The sequence below is a fragment of the Oncorhynchus nerka genome, linkage group LG24 (assembly GCF_034236695.1).
Source record: "Oncorhynchus nerka isolate Pitt River linkage group LG24, Oner_Uvic_2.0, whole genome shotgun sequence".
NCBI lineage: Eukaryota > Metazoa > Chordata > Actinopteri > Salmoniformes > Salmonidae > Oncorhynchus > Oncorhynchus nerka.
Genome location: NC_088419.1, coordinates 35,250,766 through 35,275,603, shown reverse-complemented (window position 1 = coordinate 35,275,603; position 24,838 = coordinate 35,250,766). Strand labels below are relative to the sequence as shown.

Here is a 24,838-nt window from a genome sequence, read left to right as displayed (position 1 = left end):
TGTGTGTGTGTGTGTGTGTGTGTGTGTGTGTGTGTCCATGTCTGGTGTAATATGATCCCTGTAGCTGATTTAGACTGCTCTGTCCCAATACTGGCAGTTGTCCCTCAGGGGGGGAGTGGCACTCAACAGGCAACTAGTGGTAGGGAGAGATAAATACCCCTAGGGAAATGGACATCACTACATCACTCGCACACATCAGAAGCCGCCAATGGATAACACATTGACTACGAGCCTTGGGTTTTTCACAATGCCTCTACTGGCAACAGTAATAAATGTCACTATATTTCTCAAGCAACAAATATGTACTTACTATATGAGCAACAAATGAGAACAGAAAAAGAAATTCCTTAATGTAACCTTCCCATCCTCTGGCTGTGGTTCAATGTGGAGTTGGAACTGAAGCAGGACTTTCCTTCTATAAGAGCAATTTGACATGTAACAGTCACATTTTCTTCAGTCATTTTCCACTGGTTAATAATGATTAGCATTGTACAACAATTAAAACCACCATTCTGAACTAATATTATACTAAATGTTTTAGGGTCCATACACAGATCAGCTATAGTTGCACATCCATACAGTACAGTACAGGTGTTTTTATACATACAGTACAGGTGTTTTTATACATACAGTACAGGTGTTTTTATACATACAGTACAGGTGTTTTTATACAGTACAGTACAGTACAGGTGTTTTTATACATACAGTACAGGTGTTTTTATACATACAGTACAGGTGTTTTTATACATACAGTACAGGTGTTTTTATACAGTACAGTACAGTACAGGTGTTTTTATACATACAGTACAGGTGTTTTTATACATACAGTACAGGTGTTTTTAGACATACAGTACAGGTGTTTTTATACATACAGTACAGGTGTTTTTATACATACAGTACAGGTGTTTTTATACAGTACAGTACAGTACAGGTGTTTTTATACATACAGTACAGGTGTTTTTATACATACAGTACAGGTGTTTTTATACATACAGTACAGGTGTTTTTATACAGTACAGTACAGTACAGGTGTTTTTATACATACAGTACAGGTGTTTTTATACATACAGTACAGGTGTTTTTAGACATACAGTACAGGTGTTTTTATACATACAGTACAGGTGTTTTTATACATACATTACAGGTGTTTTTATACATACAGTACAGGTGTTTTTATACATACAGTACAGGTGTTTTTATACATACAGTACAGGTGTTTTTATACAGTACAGTACAGGTGTTTTTATACATACAGTACAGGTGTTTTTATACATACAGTACAGGTGTTTTTATACATACAGTACAGGTGTTTTTATACAGTACAGTACAGGTGTTTTTATACATACAGTACAGGTGTTTTTATACATACAGTACAGGTGTTTTTATACAGTACAGTACAGGTGTTTTTATACATACAGTACAGGTGTTTTTATACATACAGTACAGGTGTTTTTATACATACAGTACAGGTGTTTTTATACAGTACAGTACAGGTGTTTTTATACATACAGTACAGGTGTTTTTATACATACAGTACAGGTGTTTTTATACAGTACAGTACAGGTGTTTTTATACATACAGTACAGGTGTTTTTATACATACAGTACAGGTGTTTTTATACATACAGTACAGATGTTTCTATACATACAGTACAGGTGTTTTTATACATACAGTACAGGTGTTTTTATACATACAGTACAGCTGTTTCTATACATACAGTACAGGTGTTTTTATACATACAGTACAGGTGTTTTTATACATACAGTACAGGTGTTTTTATACATACAGTACAGATGTTTCTATACATACAGTACAGGTGTTTTTATACATACAGTACAGGTGTTTTATACATACAGTACAGCTGTTTTTATACATACAGTACAGGTGTTTTTATACATACAGTACAGGTGTTTCTATACATACAGTACAGGTGTTTTTATACATACAGTACAGGTGTTTTTATACATACAGTACAGGTGTTTTTATACATACATTACAGGTGTTTTTATATTTACAGTACAGGTGTTTTATACATACAGTACAGGTGTTTTTATACATACAGTACAGGTGATTTTATACATACAGTACAGGTGTTTTAAACAGTACAGTACAGGTGTTTTTATACATACAGTACAAGTGTTTTTATACAGTACAGTACAGGTGTTTTTATACATACAGTACAGGTGTTTTTATACAGTACAGTACAGGTGTTTTTATACATACAGTACAGGTGTTTTTATACAGTACAGTACAGGTGTTTTTATACAGTACAGTACAGGTGTTTTTATACATACAGTACAGGTGTTTTTATACATACAGTACAGCTGTTTCTATACATACAGTACACGTGTTTTTATACAGTACAGTACAGTACAGGTGTTTTTATACATACAGTACAGGTGTTTTTATACATACAGTACAGGTGTTTTTATACAGTACAGTACAGTACAGGTGTTTTTAGACATACAGTACAGGTGTTTTTATACATACAGTACAGGTGTTTTTATACATACAGTACAGGTGTTTTTATACAGTACAGTACAGGTGTTTTTATACATACAGTACAGGTGTTTTTATACATACAGTACAGGTGTTTTTATACATACAGTACAGGTGTTTTTATACAGTACAGTACAGGTGTTTTTATACATACAGTACAGGTGTTTTTATACATACAGTACAGGTGTTTTTATACAGTACAGTACAGGTGTTTTTATACATACAGTACAGGTGTTTTTATACATACAGTACAGTGTTTTTATACATACAGTACAGGTGTTTTTATACAGTACAGTACAGGTGTTTTTATACATACAGTACAGGTGTTTTTATACATACAGTACAGGTGTTTTTATACAGTACAGTACAGGTGTTTTTATACATACAGTACAGGTGTTTTTATACATACAGTACAGGTGTTTTTATACATACAGTACAGATGTTTCTATACATACAGTACAGGTGTTTTTATACATACAGTACAGGTGTTTTTATACATACAGTACAGCTGTTTCTATACATACAGTACAGGTGTTTTTATACATACAGTACAGGTGTTTTTATACATACAGTACAGCTGTTTTTATACATACAGTACAGGTGTTTTTATACATACAGTACAGGTGTTTCTATACATACAGTACAGGTGTTTTTATACATACAGTACAGGTGTTTTTATACATACAGTACAGGTGTTTTTATACATACATTACAGGTGTTTTTATACATACAGTACAGGTGTTTTTATACAGTACAGTACAGTACAGGTGTTTTTATACATACAGTACAGGTGTTTTTATACATACAGTACAGGTGTTTTTAGACATACAGTACAGGTGTTTTTATACATACAGTACAGGTGTTTTTATACATACAGTACAGGTGTTTTTATACATACAGTACAGGTGTTTTTATACATACAGTACAGGTGTTTTTATACATACAGTACAGGTGTTTTTATACAGTACAGTACAGGTGTTTTTATACATACAGTACAGGTGTTTTTATACATACAGTACAGGTGTTTTTATACAGTACAGTACAGGTGTTTTTATACATACAGTACAGGTGTTTTTATACATACAGTACAGGTGTTTTTATACATACAGTACAGGTGTTTTTATACAGTACAGTACAGGTGTTTTTATACATACAGTACAGGTGTTTTTATACATACAGTACAGGTGTTTTTATACATACAGTACAGGTGTTTTTATACAGTACAGTACAGGTGTTTTTATACATACAGTACAGGTGTTTTTATACATACAGTACAGGTGTTTTTATACAGTACAGTACAGGTGTTTTTATACATACAGTACAGGTGTTTTTATACATACAGTACAGGTGTTTTTATACATACAGTACAGGTGTTTTTATACAGTACAGTACAGGTGTTTTTATACATACAGTACAGGTGTTTTTATACATACAGTACAGGTGTTTTTATACAGTACAGTACAGGTGTTTTTATACATACAGTACAGGTGTTTTTATACATACAGTACAGGTGTTTTTATACATACAGTACAGATGTTTCTATACATACAGTACAGGTGTTTTTATACATACAGTACAGGTGTTTTTATACATACAGTACAGCTGTTTCTATACATACAGTACAGGTGTTTTTATACATACAGTACAGGTGTACAGTACAGCTGTTTTTATACATACAGTACAGGTGTTTTTATACATACAGTACAGGTGTTTCTATACATACAGTACAGGTGTTTTTATACATACAGTACAGGTGTTTTTATACATACAGTACAGGTGTTTTTATACATACATTACAGGTGTTTTTATACATACAGTACAGGTGTTTTTATACAGTACAGTACAGTACAGGTGTTTTTATACATACAGTACAGGTGTTTTTATACATACAGTACAGGTGTTTTTAGACATACAGTACAGGTGTTTTTATACATACAGTACAGGTGTTTTTATACATACAGTACAGGTGTTTTTATACATACAGTACAGGTGTTTTTATACATACAGTACAGGTGTTTTTATACATACAGTACAGGTGTTTTTATACAGTACAGTACAGGTGTTTTTATACATACAGTACAGGTGTTTTTATACATACAGTACAGGTGTTTTTATACAGTACAGTACAGGTGTTTTTATACAGTACAGGTGTTTTTATACAGTACAGGTGTTTTTATACATACAGTACAGGTGTTTTTATACAGTACAGTACAGGTGTTTTTATACATACAGTACAGGTGTTTTTATACATACAGTACAGGTGTTTTATACATACAGTACAGGTGTTTTTATACATACAGTACAGGTGTTTTTATACATACAGTACAGGTGTTTTTATACATACAGTACAGATGTTTTATACATACAGTACAGGTGTTTTTATACATACAGTACAGGTGTTTTTATACATACAGTACAGCTGTTTTATACATACAGTACAGGTGTTTTTATACATACAGTACAGGTGTTTTTATACATACAGTACAGGTGTTTTTATACATACAGTACAGATGTTTCTATACATACAGTACAGGTGTTTTTATACATACAGTACAGGTGTTTTTATACATACAGTACAGGTGTTTTTATACATACAGTACAGGTGTTTTTATACATACAGTACAGGTGTTTCTATACATACAGTACAGGTGTTTTTATACATACAGTACAGGTGTTTTTATACATACAGTACAGGTGTTTTTATACATACATTACAGGTGTTTTTATATTTACAGTACAGGTGTTTTATACATACAGTACAGGTGTTTTTATACATACAGTACAGGTGATTTTATACATACAGTACAGGTGTTTTAAACAGTACAGTACAGGTGTTTTTATACATACAGTACAGGTGTTTTTATACAGTACAGTACAGGTGTTTTTATACATACAGTACAGGTGTTTTTATACATACAGTACAGGTGTTTTTATACATACAGTACAGGTGTTTTTATACAGTACAGTACAGGTGTTTTTATACAGTACAGTACAGGTGTTTTTATACATACAGTACAGGTGTTTTTATACATACAGTACAGCTGTTTCTATACATACAGTACAGGTGTTTTATACAGTACAGTACAGTACAGGTGTTTTTATACATACAGTACAGGTGTTTTTATACATACAGTACAGGTGTTTTTATACAGTACAGTACAGTACAGGTGTTTTTATACATACAGTACAGGTGTTTTTAGACATACAGTACAGGTGTTTTTATACATACAGTACAGGTGTTTTTATACATACAGTACAGGTGTTTTTATACAGTACAGTACAGGTGTTTTTATACATACAGTACAGGTGTTTTTATAGTACAGGTGTTTTTATACATACAGTACAGGTGTTTTTATACAGTACAGTACAGGTGTTTTTATACATACAGTACAGGTGTTTTTATACATACAGTACAGGTGTTTTTATACAGTACAGTACAGGTGTTTTTATACATACAGTACAGGTGTTTTTATACATACAGTACAGGTGTTTTTATACATACAGTACAGGTGTTTTTATACAGTACAGTACAGGTGTTTTTATACATACAGTACAGGTGTTTTTATACATACAGTACAGGTGTTTTTATACAGTACAGTACAGGTGTTTTTATACATACAGTACAGGTGTTTTTATACATACAGTACAGGTGTTTTTATACATACAGTACAGATGTTTCTATACATACAGTACAGGTGTTTTTATACATACAGTACAGGTGTTTTTATACATACAGTACAGCTGTTTCTATACATACAGTACAGGTGTTTTTATACATACAGTACAGGTGTTTTTATACATACAGTACAGGTGTTTTTATACATACAGTACAGATGTTTCTATACATACAGTACAGGTGTTTTTATACATACAGTACAGATGTTTCTATACATACAGTACAGCTGTTTTTATACATACAGTACAGGTGTTTCTATACATACAGTACAGGTGTTTTTATACATACAGTACAGGTGTTTTTATACATACAGTACAGGTGTTTTTATACATACATTACAGGTGTTTTTATATTTACAGTACAGGTGTTTTATACATACAGTACAGGTGATTTTATACATACAGTACAGGTGTTTTAAACAGTACAGTACAGGTGTTTTTATACATACAGTACAAGTGTTTTTATACAGTACAGTACAGGTGTTTTTATACATACAGTACAGGTGTTTTTATACAGTACAGTACAGGTGTTTTTATACATACAGTACAGGTGTTTTTATACAGTACAGTACAGTTGTTTTTATACAGTACAGTACAGGTGTTTTTATACATACAGTACAGGTGTTTTTATACATACAGTACAGCTGTTTCTATACATACAGTACAGGTGTTTTTATACATACAGTACAGGTGTTTTTATACATACAGTACAGGTGTTTTTATACATACAGTACAGATGTTTCTATACATACAGTACAGGTGTTTTTTACATACAGTACAGGTGTTTTTATACATACAGTACAGCTGTTTTTATACATACAGTACAGGTGTTTTTATACATACAGTACAGGTGTTTCTATACATACAGTACAGGTGTTTTTATACATACAGTACAGGTGTTTTTATACATACAGTACAGGTGTTTTTATACATACATTACAGGTGTTTTTATATTTACAGTACAGGTGTTTTATACATACAGTACAGGTGTTTTTATACATACAGTACAGGTGATTTTATACATACAGTACAGTAGTTGTAAACAGTACAGTACAGGTGTTTTTATACATACAGTACAAGTGTTTTTATACAGTACAGTACAGGTGTTTTTATACATACAGTACAGGTGTTTTTATACAGTACAGTACAGGTGTTTTATACATACAGTACAGGTGTTTTTATACATACAGTACAGGTGTTTTTATACATACAGTACAGGTGTTTTTATACAGTACAGTACATGTGTTTTTATACATACAGTACAGGTGTTTTTATACAGTACAGTACAGGTGTTTTTATACATACAGTACAGATGTTTTTATACAGTACAGTACAGGTGTTTTTATACATACAGTACAGGTGTTTTTATACAGTACAGTACAGGTGTTTTTATACATACAGTACAGGTGTTTTTATACAGTACAGTACAGGTGTTTTTATACAGTACAGTACAGGTGTTTTTATACATACAGTACAGGTGTTTTTATACATACAGTACAGGTGTTTTTATACATACAGTACAGGTGTTTTTAAACATACAGTACAGGTGTTTTTATACATACAGTACAGGTGTTTTTATACATACAGTACAGGTGTTTTTATACAGTACAGTACAGGTGTTTTTATACATACAGTACAGGTGTTTTTATACATACAGTACAGGTGTTTTTATACATACAGTACAGGTGTTTTTATACAGTACAGTACAGGTGTTTTTATACATACAGTACAGGTGTTTTTATACATACAGTACAGGTGTTTTTATACATACAGTACAGGTGTTTTTATACATACAGTACAGGTGTTTTTATACATACAGTACAGGTGTTTTTATACATACAGTACAGATGTTTCTATACATACAGTACAGGTGTTTTTATACATACAGTACAGGTGTTTTTATACATACAGTACAGCTGTTTTTATACAGTACAGGTGTTTTTATACATACAGTACAGGTGTTTTTATACATACAGTACAGGTGTTTTTATACATACAGTACAGATGTTTCTATACATACAGTACAGGTGTTTTTATACATACAGTACAGGTGTTTTTATACATACAGTACAGCTGTTTTTATACATACAGTACAGGTGTTTTTATACATACAGTACAGGTGTTTCTATACATACAGTACAGGTGTTTTTATACATACAGTACAGGTGTTTTTATACATACAGTACAGGTGTTTTTATACATACATTACAGGTGTTTTTATATTTACAGTACAGGTGTTTTATACATACAGTACAGGTGATTTTATACATACAGTACAGGTGTTTTAAACAGTACAGTACAGGTGTTTTTATACATACAGTACAAGTGTTTTTATACAGTACAGTACAGGTGTTTTTATACATACAGTACAGGTGTTTTTATACAGTACAGTACAGGTGTTTTTATACATACAGTACAGGTGTTTTTATACATACAGTACAGGTGTTTCTATACATACAGTACAGGTGTTTTTATACATACAGTACAGGTGTTTTTATACATACAGTACAGGTGTTTTTATACATACATTACAGGTGTTTTTATACATACAGTACAGGTGTTTTTATACAGTACAGTACAGTACAGGTGTTTTTATACATACAGTACAGGTGTTTTTATACATACAGTACAGGTGTTTTTAGACATACAGTACATGTGTTTTTATACATACAGTACAGGTGTTTTTATACATACATTACAGGTGTTTTTATACATACAGTACAGGTGTTTTTATACATACAGTACAGGTGTTTTTATACATACAGTACAGGTGTTTTTATACAGTACAGTACAGGTGTTTTTATACATACAGTACAGGTGTTTTTATACATACAGTACAGGTGTTTTTATACATACAGTACAGGTGTTTTTATACAGTACAGTACAGGTGTTTTTATACATACAGTACAGGTGTTTTTATACATACAGTACAGGTGTTTTTATACAGTACAGTACAGGTGTTTTTATACATACAGTACAGGTGTTTTTATACATACAGTACAGGTGTTTTTATACATACAGTACAGGTGTTTTTATACAGTACAGTACAGGTGTTTTTATACATACAGTACAGGTGTTTTTATACATACAGTACAGGTGTTTTTATACAGTACAGTACAGGTGTTTTTATACATACAGTACAGGTGTTTTTATACATACAGTACAGGTGTTTTTATACATACAGTACAGATGTTTTATACATACAGTACAGGTGTTTTTATACATACAGTACAGGTGTTTTTATACATACAGTACAGCTGTTTCTATACATACAGTACAGGTGTTTTTATACATACAGTACAGGTGTTTTTATACATACAGTACAGGTGTTTTTATACATACAGTACAGATGTTTCTATACATACAGTACAGGTGTTTTTATACATACAGTACAGGTGTTTTTATACATACAGTACAGCTGTTTTTATACATACAGTACAGGTGTTTTTATACATACAGTACAGGTGTTTCTATACATACAGTACAGGTGTTTTTATACATACAGTACAGGTGTTTTTATACATACAGTACAGGTGTTTTTATACATACATTACAGGTGTTTTTATATTTACAGTACAGGTGTTTTATACATACAGTACAGGTGTTTTTATACATACAGTACAGGTGATTTTATACATACAGTACAGGTGTTTTAAACAGTACAGTACAGGTGTTTTTATACATACAGTACAAGTGTTTTTATACAGTACAGTACAGGTGTTTTTATACATACAGTACAGGTGTTTTTATACAGTACAGTACAGGTGTTTTTATACATACAGTACAGGTGTTTTTATACAGTACAGTACAGGTGTTTTTATACAGTACAGTACAGGTGTTTTTATACATACAGTACAGGTGTTTTTATACATACAGTACAGCTGTTTCTATACATACAGTACACGTGTTTTTATACAGTACAGTACAGTACAGGTGTTTTTATACATACAGTACAGGTGTTTTTATACATACAGTACAGGTGTTTTTATACAGTACAGTACAGTACAGGTGTTTTTATACATACAGTACAGGTGTTTTTATACATACAGTACAGGTGTTTTTAGACATACAGTACAGGTGTTTTTATACATACAGTACAGGTGTTTTTATACATACAGTACAGGTGTTTTTATACAGTACAGTACAGGTGTTTTTATACATACAGTACAGGTGTTTTTATACATACAGTACAGGTGTTTTTATACATACAGTACAGGTGTTTTTATACAGTACAGTACAGGTGTTTTTATACATACAGTACAGGTGTTTTTATACATACAGTACAGGTGTTTTTATACAGTACAGTACATGTGTTTTTATACATACAGTACAGGTGTTTTTATACATACAGTACAGGTGTTTTTATACATACAGTACAGGTGTTTTTATACAGTACAGTACAGGTGTTTTTATACATACAGTACAGGTGTTTTTATACATACAGTACAGGTGTTTTTATACAGTACAGTACAGGTGTTTTTATACATACAGTACAGGTGTTTTTATACATACAGTACAGGTGTTTTTATACATACAGTACAGATGTTTCTATACATACAGTACAGGTGTTTTTATACATACAGTACAGGTGTTTTTATACATACAGTACAGCTGTTTTTATACATACAGTACAGGTGTTTTTATACATACAGTACAGGTGTTTTTATACATACAGTACAGGTGTTTTTATACATACAGTACAGATGTTTCTATACATACAGTACAGGTGTTTTTATACATACAGTACAGATGTTTCTATACATACAGTACAGCTGTTTTTATACATACAGTACAGGTGTTTCTATACATACAGTACAGGTGTTTTTATACATACAGTACAGGTGTTTTTATACATACAGTACAGGTGTTTTTATACATACATTACAGGTGTTTTTATATTTACAGTACAGGTGTTTTATACATACAGTACAGGTGATTTTATACATACAGTACAGGTGTTTTAAACAGTACAGTACAGGTGTTTTTATACATACAGTACAAGTGTTTTTATACAGTACAGTACAGGTGTTTTTATACATACAGTACAGGTGTTTTTATACAGTACAGTACAGGTGTTTTTATACATACAGTACAGGTGTTTTTATACAGTACAGTACAGTTGTTTTTATACAGTACAGTACAGGTGTTTTTATACATACAGTACAGGTGTTTTTATACATACAGTACAGCTGTTTCTATACATACAGTACAGGTGTTTTTATACATACAGTACAGGTGTTTTTATACATACAGTACAGGTGTTTTTATACATACAGTACAGATGTTTCTATACATACAGTACAGGTGTTTTTATACATACAGTACAGGTGTTTTTATACATACAGTACAGCTGTTTTTATACATACAGTACAGGTGTTTTTATACATACAGTACAGGTGTTTCTATACATACAGTACAGGTGTTTTTATACATACAGTACAGGTGTTTTTATACATACAGTACAGGTGTTTTTATACATACATTACAGGTGTTTTTATATTTACAGTACAGGTGTTTTATACATACAGTACAGGTGTTTTTATACATACAGTACAGGTGATTTTATACATACAGTACAGTAGTTGTAAACAGTACAGTACAGGTGTTTTTATACATACAGTACAAGTGTTTTTATACAGTACAGTACAGGTGTTTTTATACATACAGTACAGGTGTTTTTATACAGTACAGTACAGGTGTTTTATACATACAGTACAGGTGTTTTTATACATACAGTACAGGTGTTTTTATACATACAGTACAGGTGTTTTTATACAGTACAGTACATGTGTTTTTATACATACAGTACAGGTGTTTTTATACAGTACAGTACAGGTGTTTTTATACATACAGTACAGATGTTTTTATACAGTACAGTACAGGTGTTTTTATACATACAGTACAGGTGTTTTTATACAGTACAGTACAGGTGTTTTTATACATACAGTACAGGTGTTTTTATACAGTACAGTACAGGTGTTTTTATACAGTACAGTACAGGTGTTTTTATACATACAGTACAGGTGTTTTTATACATACAGTACAGGTGTTTTTATACATACAGTACAGGTGTTTTTAAACATACAGTACAGGTGTTTTTATACATACAGTACAGGTGTTTTTATACATACAGTACAGGTGTTTTTATACATACAGTACAGGTGTTTTTATACATACAGTACAGGTGTTTTTATACATACAGTACAGGTGTTTTTATACATACAGTACAGGTGTTTTTATACAGTACAGTACAGGTGTTTTTATACATACAGTACAGGTGTTTTTATACATACAGTACAGGTGTTTTTATACAGTACAGTACAGGTGTTTTTATACATACAGTACAGGTGTTTTTATACATACAGTACAGGTGTTTTTATACATACAGTACAGATGTTTCTATACATACAGTACAGGTGTTTTTATACATACAGTACAGGTGTTTTTATACATACAGTACAGCTGTTTCTATACATACAGTACAGGTGTTTTTATACATACAGTACAGGTGTTTTTATACATACAGTACAGGTGTTTTTATACATACAGTACAGATGTTTCTATACATACAGTACAGGTGTTTTTATACATACAGTACAGGTGTTTTTATACATACAGTACAGCTGTTTTTATACATACAGTACAGGTGTTTTTATACATACAGTACAGGTGTTTCTATACATACAGTACAGGTGTTTTTATACATACAGTACAGGTGTTTTTATACATACAGTACAGGTGTTTTTATACATACATTACAGGTGTTTTTATATTTACAGTACAGGTGTTTTATTTTACAGTACAGGTGATTTTATACATACAGTACAGGTGTTTTAAACAGTACAGTACAGGTGTTTTTATACATACAGTACAAGTGTTTTTATACAGTACAGTACAGGTGTTTTTATACATACAGTACAGGTGTTTTTATACAGTACAGTACAGGTGTTTTTATACATACAGTACAGGTGTTTTTATACAGTACAGTACAGGTGTTTTTATACAGTACAGTACAGGTGTTTTTATACATACAGTACAGGTGTTTTTATACATACAGTACAGCTGTTTCTATACATACAGTACAGGTGTTTTTATACATACAGTACAGGTGTTTTTATACATACAGTACAGGTGTTTTTATACATACAGTACAGATGTTTTTATACATACAGTACAGGTGTTTTTATACATACAGTACAGGTGTTTTTATACATACAGTACAGGCTGTTTTTATACATACAGTACAGGTGTTTTTATACATACAGTACAGGTGTTTCTATACATACAGTACAGGTGTTTTTATACATACAGTACAGGTGTTTTTATACATACAGTACAGGTGTTTTATACAGGTGTTTTTATACATACAGTACAGGTGTTTTTATACAGTACAGTACAGGTGTTTTTATACATACAGTACAGGTGTTTTATACATACAGTACAGGTGTTTTTATACAGTACAGTACAGGTGTTTTTATACATACAGTACAGGTGTTTTTATACATACAGTACAGGTGTTTTTATACATACAGTACAGATGTTTCTATACATACAGTACAGGTGTTTTTATACATACAGTACAGGTGTTTTTATACATACAGTACAGCTGTTTCTATACATACAGTACAGGTGTTTTTATACATACAGTACAGGTGTTTTTATACATACAGTACAGGTGTTTTTATACATACAGTACAGATGTTTTATACATACAGTACAGGTGTTTTTATACATACAGTACAGATGTTTCTATACATACAGTACAGCTGTTTTATACATACAGTACAGGTGTTTCTATACATACAGTACAGGTGTTTTTATACATACAGTACAGGTGTTTTTATACATACAGTACAGGTGTTTTTATACATACATTACAGGTGTTTTTATATTTACAGTACAGGTGTTTTATACATACAGTACAGGTGTTTTTATACATACAGTACAGGTGTTTTAAACAGTACAGTACAGGTGTTTTTATACATACAGTACAAGTGTTTTTATACAGTACAGTACAGGTGTTTTTATACATACAGTACAGGTGTTTTATACAGTACAGTACAGGTGTTTTTATACATACAGTACAGGTGTTTTTATACAGTACAGTACAGTTGTTTTTATACAGTACAGTACAGGTGTTTTTATACATACAGTACAGGTGTTTTTATACATACAGTACAGCTGTTTCTATACATACAGTACAGGTGTTTTTATACATACAGTACAGGTGTTTTTATACATACAGTACAGGTGTTTTTATACATACAGTACAGATGTTTCTATACATACAGTACAGGTGTTTTTATACATACAGTACAGGTGTTTTTATACATACAGTACAGCTGTTTTTATACATACAGTACAGGTGTTTTTATACATACAGTACAGGTGTTTCTATACATACAGTACAGGTGTTTTTATACATACAGTACAGGTGTTTTTATACATACAGTACAGGTGTTTTTATACATACATTACAGGTGTTTTTATATTTACAGTACAGGTGTTTTATACATACAGTACAGGTGTTTTTATACATACAGTACAGGTGATTTTATACATACAGTACAGTAGTTGTAAACAGTACAGTACGGGTGTTTTTATACATACAGTACAAGTGTTTTTATACAGTACAGTACAGGTGTTTTTATACATACAGTACAGGTGTTTTTATACAGTACAGTACAGGTGTTTTATACATACAGTACAGGTGTTTTTATACATACAGTACAGGTGTTTTTATACATACAGTACAGGTGTTTTTTACAGTACAGTACATGTGTTTTTATACATACAGTACAGGTGTTTTTATACAGTACAGTACAGGTGTTTTTATACATACAGTACAGATGTTTTTATACAGTACAGTACAGGTGTTTTTATACATACAGTACAGGTGTTTTTATACAGTACAGTACAGGTGTTTTTATACATACAGTACAGGTGTTTTTATACAGTACAGTACAGGTGTTTTATACAGTACAGTACAGGTGTTTTTATACATACAGTACAGGTGTTTTTATACATACAGTACAGGTGTTTTTATACATACAGTACAGGTGTTTTTAAACATACAGTACAGGTGTTTTTATACATACAGTACAGGTGTTTTTATACATACAGTACAGGTGTTTTTATACATACAGTACAGGTGTTTTTATACATACAGTACAGGTGTTTTTATACATACAGTACAGGTGTTTTTATACATACAGTACAGGTGTTTTTATACAGTACAGTACAGGTGTTTTTATACATACAGTACAGGTGTTTTTATACATACAGTACAGGTGTTTTTATACAGTACAGTACAGGTGTTTTTATACATACAGTACAGGTGTTTTTATACATACAGTACAGGTGTTTTTATACATACAGTACAGATGTTTCTATACATACAGTACAGGTGTTTTTATACATACAGTACAGGTGTTTTTATACATACAGTACAGCTGTTTCTATACATACAGTACAGGTGTTTTTATACATACAGTACAGGTGTTTTTATACATACAGTACAGGTGTTTTTATACATACAGTACAGATGTTTTTATACATACAGTACAGGTGTTTTTATACATACAGTACAGGTGTTTTTATACATACAGTACAGCTGTTTTTATACATACAGTACAGGTGTTTTTATACATACAGTACAGGTGTTTCTATACATACAGTACAGGTGTTTTTATACATACAGTACAGGTGTTTTATACATACAGTACAGGTGTTTTTATACATACATTACAGGTGTTTTTATATTTACAGTACAGGTGTTTTATACATACAGTACAGGTGATTTTATACATACAGTACAGGTGTTTTAAACAGTACAGTACAGGTGTTTTTATACATACAGTACAAGTGTTTTATACAGTACAGTACAGGTGTTTTTATACATACAGTACAGGTGTTTTTATACAGTACAGTACAGGTGTTTTTATACATACAGTACAGGTGTTTTTATACAGTACAGTACAGGTGTTTTTATACAGTACAGTACAGGTGTTTTTATACATACAGTACAGGTGTTTTTATACATACAGTACAGCTGTTTCTATACATACAGTACAGGTGTTTTTATACATACAGTACAGGTGTTTTTATACATACAGTACAGGTGTTTTATATACAGTACAGATGTTTCTATACATACAGTACAGGTGTTTTTATACATACAGTACAGGTGTTTTATACATACAGTACAGCTGTTTTTATACATACAGTACAGGTGTTTTTATACATACAGTACAGGTGTTTTATATACAGTACAGGTGTTTTTATACATACAGTACAGGTGTTTTATACATACAGTACAGGTGTTTTTTTACATTACAGGTGTTTTTATATTTACAGTACAGGTGTTTTATACATACAGTACAGGTGTTTTTATACATACAGTACAGGTGATTTTATATACATACAGTACAGTACAGGTGTTTTTATACATACAGTACAGTGTTTTTATACAGTACAGTACAGGTGTTTTTATACATACAGTACAGGTGTTTTTATACAGTACAGTACAGGTGTTTTTATACATACAGTACAGGTGTTTTTATACATACAGTACAGGTGTTTTTATACATACAGTACAGGTGTTTTTATACAGTACAGTACATGTGTTTTTATACATACAGTACAGGTGTTTTTATACAGTACAGTACAGGTGTTTTTATACATACAGTACAGGTGTTTTATACATACAGTACAGGTGTTTTTATACATACAATACAGGTGTTTTTATACATACAGTACAGGTGTTTTTATACATACAGTACAGGTGTTTTTATACAGGTACAGGTGTTTTTATACATACAGTACAGGTGTTTTTATACATACAGTACAGGTGTTTTTATACATACAGTACAGGTGTTTTTATACATACAGTACAGGTGTTTTTAAACATACAGTACAGGTGTTTTTATACATACAGTACAGGTGTTTTTATACATACAGTACAGGTGTTTTTATACATACAGTACAGGTGTTTTTATACATACAGTACAGGTGTTTTTATACATACAGTACAGATGTTTCTATACATACAGTACAGGTGTTTTTATACATACAGTACAGGTGTTTTTATACATACAGTACAGCTGTTTCTATACATACAGTACAGGTGTTTTTATACATACAGTACAGGTGTTTTTATACATACAGTACAGGTGTTTTTATACATACAGTACAGATGTTTCTATACATACAGTACAGGTGTTTTTATACATACAGTACAGGTGTTTTTATACATACAGTACAGCTGTTTTTATACATACAGTACAGGTGTTTTTATACATACAGTACAGGTGTTTCTATACATACAGTACAGGTGTTTTTATACATACAGTACAGGTGTTTTTATACATACAGTACAGGTGTTTTTATACATACATTACAGGTGTTTTTATATTTACAGTACAGGTGTTTTATACATACAGTACAGGTGTTTTTATACATACAGTACAGGTGATTTTATACATACAGTACAGGTGTTGTAAACAGTACAGTACAGGTGTTTTTATACATACAGTACAAGTGTTTTTATACAGTACAGTACAGGTGTTTTTATACATACAGTACAGGTGTTTTTATACAGTACAGTACAGGTGTTTTTATACATACAGTACAGGTGTTTTTATACATACAGTACAGGTGTTTTTATACATACAGTACAGGTGTTTTTATACAGTACAGTACAGGTGTTTTTATACATACAGTACAGGTGTTTTTATACAGTACAGTACATGTGTTTTTATACATACAGTACAGGTGTTTTTATACAGTACAGTACAGGTGTTTTTATACATACAGTACAGGTGTTTTTATACAGTACAGTACAGGTGTTTTTATACATACAGTACAGGTGTTTTTATACAGTACAGTACAGGTGTTTTTATACATACAGTACAGGTGTTTTTATACAGTACAGTACAGGTGTTTTTATACAGTACAGTACAGGTGTTTTTATACATACAGTACAGGTGTTTTTATACATACAGTACAGGTGTTTTTAAACATACAGTACAGGTGTTTTTATACAGTACAGTACAGGTGTTTTTATACATACAGTACAGGTGTTTTTATACAGTACAGTACAGGTGTTTTTATACATACAGTACAGGTGTTTTTATACAGTACAGTACAGGTGTTTTTATACATACAGTACAGGTGTTTTTATACAGTACAGTACAGGTGTTTTTATACAGTACAGTACAGGTGTTTTTATACATTCAGTACAGGTGTTTTTATACATACAGTACAGGTGTTTTTATACATACAGTACAGGTGTTTTTAAACATACAGTACAGGTGTTTTTATACATACAGTACAGGTGTTTTTATACATACAGTACAGGTGTTTTTATACATACAGTACAGGTGTTTTTATACATACAGTACAGGTGTTTTTATACAGTACAGTACAGGTGTTTTTATACAGTACAGTACAGGTGTTTTTATACATACAGTACAGGTGTTTTTATACATACAGTACAGGTGTTTTTATACATACAGTACAGGTGTTTTTAAACATACAGTACAGGTGTTTTTAAACATACAGTACAGGTGTTTTTATACATACAGTACAGGTGTTTTTATACATACAGTACAGGTGTTTTTATACATACAGTACAGGTGTTTTTATACATACAGTAAAGGTGTTTTTATACAGTACAGTACAGATGTTTTTATACAGTACAGGTGTTTTTATACATACAGTACAGGTGTTTTTGTACACGTGTTTTTATACATACAGTACAGGTGTTTTTATACAGTACAGTACAGATGTTTTTATACAGTACAGGTGTTTTTATACATACAGTACAGGTGTTTTTGTACAGGTGTTTTTATACATACAGTACAGGTGTTTTTATACATACAGTACAGGTGTTTTTATACATACAGTACAGGTGTTTTTATACAGTACAGGTGTTTTTATACATACAGTACAGGTGTTTTTATACATACAGTACAGGTGTTTTTATCCAGCACCACAAAATAAGTAAGAAATATCGCCAATCACTAACATTACTACAATAAAGAACAATGACAAGTCATTGACTTCAAAGTATTTTTTAATGAACAGCAAGGCAAGCGTACACAATTATACATTCCATTTGCAGTAAATGCTTTAGATAGATGATTTACCTCCACAGGGTTTCACAAGACAATCTGGTTGGCTCAGGATTCCCTAACACATTAAACAACACAAATTACAATTAATACAAATGTCAAAAGCTCACATAGCTAGCTAAATATATTAGTCAGCTAATGTTAGCTAGCCAGACAACTTCCTTAAACAGTGATTTTTGTAAAACAACTTTATGACCAAACAATATGCACAATAATTTGTCTTTTGCATTAACTAACATATTCCTCTTAACTGTACATTTTTCGTTACATGATTTGTACATGAGTTGTTATTAAATTATAATGACTTACATTTCCTTCCATCCGCCTATTCTTTAGCAGCCATCTTTCCTGCAGAAACTATCCGGCTTCGGGTCGCAGAGCTTCATGGGTAATTTGAGTACCACTCACTAGGAAGTCTGCAACTTGATTGGCTTTGTTTTTGCGGGACGAACTAGAGGGCTGACAAGGCACTACTCGTAGCTCAAAACGTCATCAGAAAACCACTCCCACTCCGGGAGAAGTCTCTGAAACCCAACCCAAGGTAACAGTGACTAGGGTCTGATTTCAATGACAGTCGCATTTGGCGTGGAGGAACGACGTCAATGCCTTATTTCGCAGATGTTCTCATCCAGAACGACTTACAGGAGCAGTTAGGGTTAGTTAAGTGTCTTGTTCAAGGACAGATTTTAAACCTAGTCAGCCCAGGGATTCGAACCAGCGACCTTTCGGTTACTGGCCCAATGCTCTTACAAAATACCAAATAAAATACAATAGAAATAGAAAATACTAAATAGGTGCAAGATGGAGATCACAGAGGTTATTTTTAATGAGTGCATTTCGCAAGTGTCTAGTTTGCGTCAACTAGCGTCACTAAAACCACTGCAAACGTTTTGCCTGCAAACATTGGTACGTGACGTTCTGGCATGGCAGCCTCCTGATTTGTTGGGAGAGTTGTCTAACTGAAGAGGACCCACCCTGTAAAAAAATGTTTTTATGTCATTGAAGTTGTGAAAAGAGTCTGCAATTGAAACCAGACCCTAACCACCGTTGCCTAGGTTCGTATTCTCGAGACTACTCCAGGTGGCTCACGGAGTCGCGAAAAACTGCCAGGGAGGGCTAAGGGGGTTATTTGGATTGAGCCTGACCCTCTACTCACCTTTACAGGCTGTGCTATGCTGTGCTGTGCCATGCTGTTCTGTGACATGCTGTGCCACATTTCCACATCACGTGTTACCACCTCAGGATGACCAGCTGGAGACAAATTCTGGCCACGGCACATTGTCTGGGACAGACACACGCATAGACATCCATTCATGATTATTCACGCAGGCACACACATACGCACACATACGCACACATACACACACATACGCACACATACGCACGCACACACAGACGTCCATTTACGCACACTCCAAACACAAGTTAGAGCCACCCATAGCCCACCAGAATCAGCCCAGACTTGCAGGCACATACATACACACACAAACACACATGCACACGTACACACACACACACACACGCACACACACGCACACATACACACACACACACACACACACACACACACACACACACAGACGTCCATTTACGCACACACGCACACTCCAAACACAGGGCAGAGCCACCCACAGCCCACCAGAATCAGCCCAGACATGCATAGATATCCATTCATGATTTTTCATGAGGGCACACAATACGCACGCACACACACACACATATACGCAGACATCCATTTACGCATACACACACACACTCCAATCACAGGGCGGAGCCACCCACAGCCCACCAGAATCAGCCCAGACACTTTAAACCAGACAGCTGTCACTCAATGGAACACATATTCTTTAAACACCAGTGGTCACCAACCTTTTCTGAGTCACTTTCAGAGTCAAAGTCTACCGCTCAGAAAAAGATTGGTGCGTGACTTATGCAACATTAACTTACTACATTTATAGTTGAGTAATTTAGCAGACTCCAGTCCAGAGTGACTTAAAGGAGCAATTAGGGTTAAGTGAACATTGGCAGATTTTTCACCTAGTCGGCTTGGGGATTCGAACCAGTGACCTTGGGGATTCGAACCAGTGACCTTGGGGATTCTAACCAGTGACCTTGGGGATTCGAACCAGTGAGATTGGGGATTCGAACCAGTGACCTTGGGGATTCGAACCAGTGACCTTGGGGATTCAAACCAGTGACCTTAGGGATTCGAACCAGTGACCTTAGGGATTCGAACCAGTGACCTTGGGGATTCGAACCAGTGACCTTAGGGATTCGAACCAGTGACCTTAGGGATTCGAACCAGTGACCTTGGGGATTCGAACCAGTGACCTTGGGGATTCGAACCAGTGACCTTGGGGATTCGAACGCTCCTAACTGCTAAAAATCAGTTCTGTAAGAATAATGTTTGCACAGTAGACCTAATACATTATCACATCATATTGACTATGTTTGGCCTGCCAATATTGTTCTTCTCAGACTATACTATCTTTAAAATCTCAAGCTATGTAGATCAGTTGTTCTATTACTTGCGAGGCATAGTGGAGCATAATTAGCTTTGCTGGACTGATTGTGCGGTACCTTCCTTTGATGGTCAGTCCTGGCCCCTCTCACGGCCCCTGCCCTCTGCTTTCCTCCTGTGAGACTGACCAGAGGGAGGGGACATCGTCTTCCACCTGATGAAGACACTCGAGTCGCACTGCATCATTTCTGCCTCATTGACAAATTCCTGTTGTACCTATGTTAAAGAGAAAGTTAAATATTACTCCATATTAAAATAGACACGACGAGCTGATAATAATAGAAAGAAGGGACTACTGATATACTTGGCTACTCATCCATTACTGCAGATGCAGTGCTGGTTGTAGGGCAAGTTCAAGTAGGGAGAAGCGCGTTTTGTGTTTAGTAAAAGTGTTGGGGAAAAAAACAGTATTGACAGTGCTAAATAAAAACTGAAACATGAACATAAAAACAGCAGCTCTTCGTTGTAATCTTCGACAGTCTCTCTGGTTATGGTTTTAAAAGTTAGGACATCTCATGTAGGCTATTATCAAACTATCCTGTGGGTTAGTGGAAGCTGCAGGCACAGTGATTTGAGGGATCCAATTGGCCAGTGCAGTATGCACACTTGATTTTAGCTCTCGAGATCCTCCGGGCAGGCAGAGTTTGTCCCGTCGTCAGGCTGGCTCGCAGGGCAGCTGAATCACCTATCGCCAATGGCACAAGACAAATAAAAAAATAGAAGTGCAAGGCTTTATCATTGGCTTTTCTTCAGAAATGTTTGGGGATTGACTAGGATTGCCTTGAAAGGTCTCGTATACCGTATACCGGGGTATTTGGGAAAAGCCATGGGATGCTTTTTCAATACCGTCAATACTGTTCAATACCGTCTGTCAGGTACTCAGCAGTAAGGTCTGATTGCTCTATTATTAAAACAGCACCCAAATGGCAAATATAAAGATCCAGTCCATCTAAAAAAAACTGGAGGCCCCTTACACTTCCATGTTGTGATGGACAAATAGTAGCGAAATGCATAGCACTCAGAATTAAAAGGGTTTTACCAGGTATTGTTCATTCTGATCAGACAGGTTTTTTACATGGACGATACATTGGAGATAATATACTAAAACTACCAGAAAGAATAGAACATCATGAAACATCTAAGAAGCCAGACCTGGTATTACTAGCAGATTTTGAAAAGGAATTTGACAAGGTAAGACTGGATCTTATTTATAAATGTCTGGATTTTTTCAATTTCGGTGATTCTCTCATTAAATGGGTAAAAAATAATGTATAGCAACCCCAGGTGTAAATTAGTAAATAATGGCTACTTCTCAGAGAGTTTTGAATTGTCAAGAGGAGTTAAACAAGGGTGTCCGCTGTCACCATATGTATTCGCTATGGCCATCGAAATTCTAGCTATTAAAATCAGATCCAATAACAACATTAGATGATTAGAAATCCAAGGCTTAAAAACAAAGGTGTCCAAGCTAGATCCCTGAAATGTCTCATTGAAGATCTAGGTAACTGTTCTGTACTCTCTGGACTAAAACCTAATATTACATATTGGATCTTTTAAAAAATCTACTTTTACATTACCCTGCAGTTTACCTATAAAATGGGCTGATGGTGAAGTAGACATACTTAGTATTCATATAAGATATAAATAAGGTCTCCACAATGAATTTCAATAGAAAACGTGTAAAATTAGACATGATCCTGCAACCATGGAGAGGTAAATACCTGCCTATTTATGGGAAAATTGCCCTGATTAACTCCTTAGTCATATCTCAGTTTACTCACTTACTTATGGTGCTGCCTACTCCTGATGATTTGTTTTTCAAATAATATGAGCAACAAATATCTTGCTTTATCTGGGACGCTAAACAAGACAAAATAAAGTGTTTAGTCAGCAACCAATTGTGCAAGTTCTCCCACTTAAAAAGATGAGAGAGGCCTGTAATTTTCATCATATGTACACTTCAACTATGACAGACAAAATGAGAGAAAAAAAATCCAGAAAATCACATTGTAGGACTTTTAATTAATTTATTTGCAAATTATAGTGGAAAATAAGTATTTGGTCAATAACAAAAGTTTATCTCAATACTTTGTTATATACCCTTTGTTGGCAATGACAGAGGCCAAACGTTTTCTGTAAGTCTTCACAAGGCTTTCACACACTGTTGCTGGTATTTTGGCCCATTCCTCCATGCAGATGTCCTCTAGAGCAGTGATGTTTTGGGGCTGTTGCTGGGCAACACGGACTTTCAACTCCCTCCAAAGATTTTCTATGGTGTTGAGATCTGGAGACTGGCTAGGCCACTCCAGGACCTTGAAATGCTTCTTACGAAGCCACTCCTTCGTTGCCCGGGCGGTGTATTTGGGATCATTGTCATGCTGAAAGACCCAGCCACGTTTCATCTTCAATGCCCTTGCTGATGGAAGGAGGGTTTCAATCAAAATCTCACGATACATGGCCCCATTCATTCTTTCCTTTACACGGATCAGTCGTCCTGGTCCCTTTGCAGAAAAACAGCCCCAAAGCATGATGTTCCCACCCCCATGCTTCACAGTAGGTATGGTGTTCTTTGGATGCAACTCAGCATTCTTTGTCCTCCAAACACAACGAGTTCCAAAAGTTATATTTTGGTTTCATCTGACCATATGACATTCTCCCAATCTTCTTCTGGATCATCCAAATGCTCTCTAGCAAACTTCAGACGGGCCTGGACATGTACTGGCTTAAGCAGGGGGACACGTCTGGCACTGCAGGATTTGAGTCCCTGGCGGCGTAGTGTGTTACTGATGGTAGGCTTTGTTACTTTGGTCCCAGCTCTCTGCAGGTCATTCACTAGGTCCCCCCGTGTGGTTCTGGGATTTTTGCTCACCGTTCTTGTGATCATTTTGACCCCAAGGGGTGAAATCTTGCGTGGAGCCCCAGATCGATGGAGATTATCAGTGGTCTTGTATGTCTTCCATTTCCTAATAATTGCTCCCACAGTTGATTTCTTCAAACCAAGCTGCTTACC

General features: G+C 33.9%; 1 protein-coding gene across 4 annotated transcripts in view; it reads left to right on the top strand.

Annotated features, from left to right (window-relative positions):
• The window catches only part of LOC115107906 (gephyrin), a 130,772-nt gene that overhangs the window by 29,942 nt on the left and 75,992 nt on the right, over positions 1-24,838 (top strand). The gene's annotated exons all lie outside the window — the stretch shown is intronic.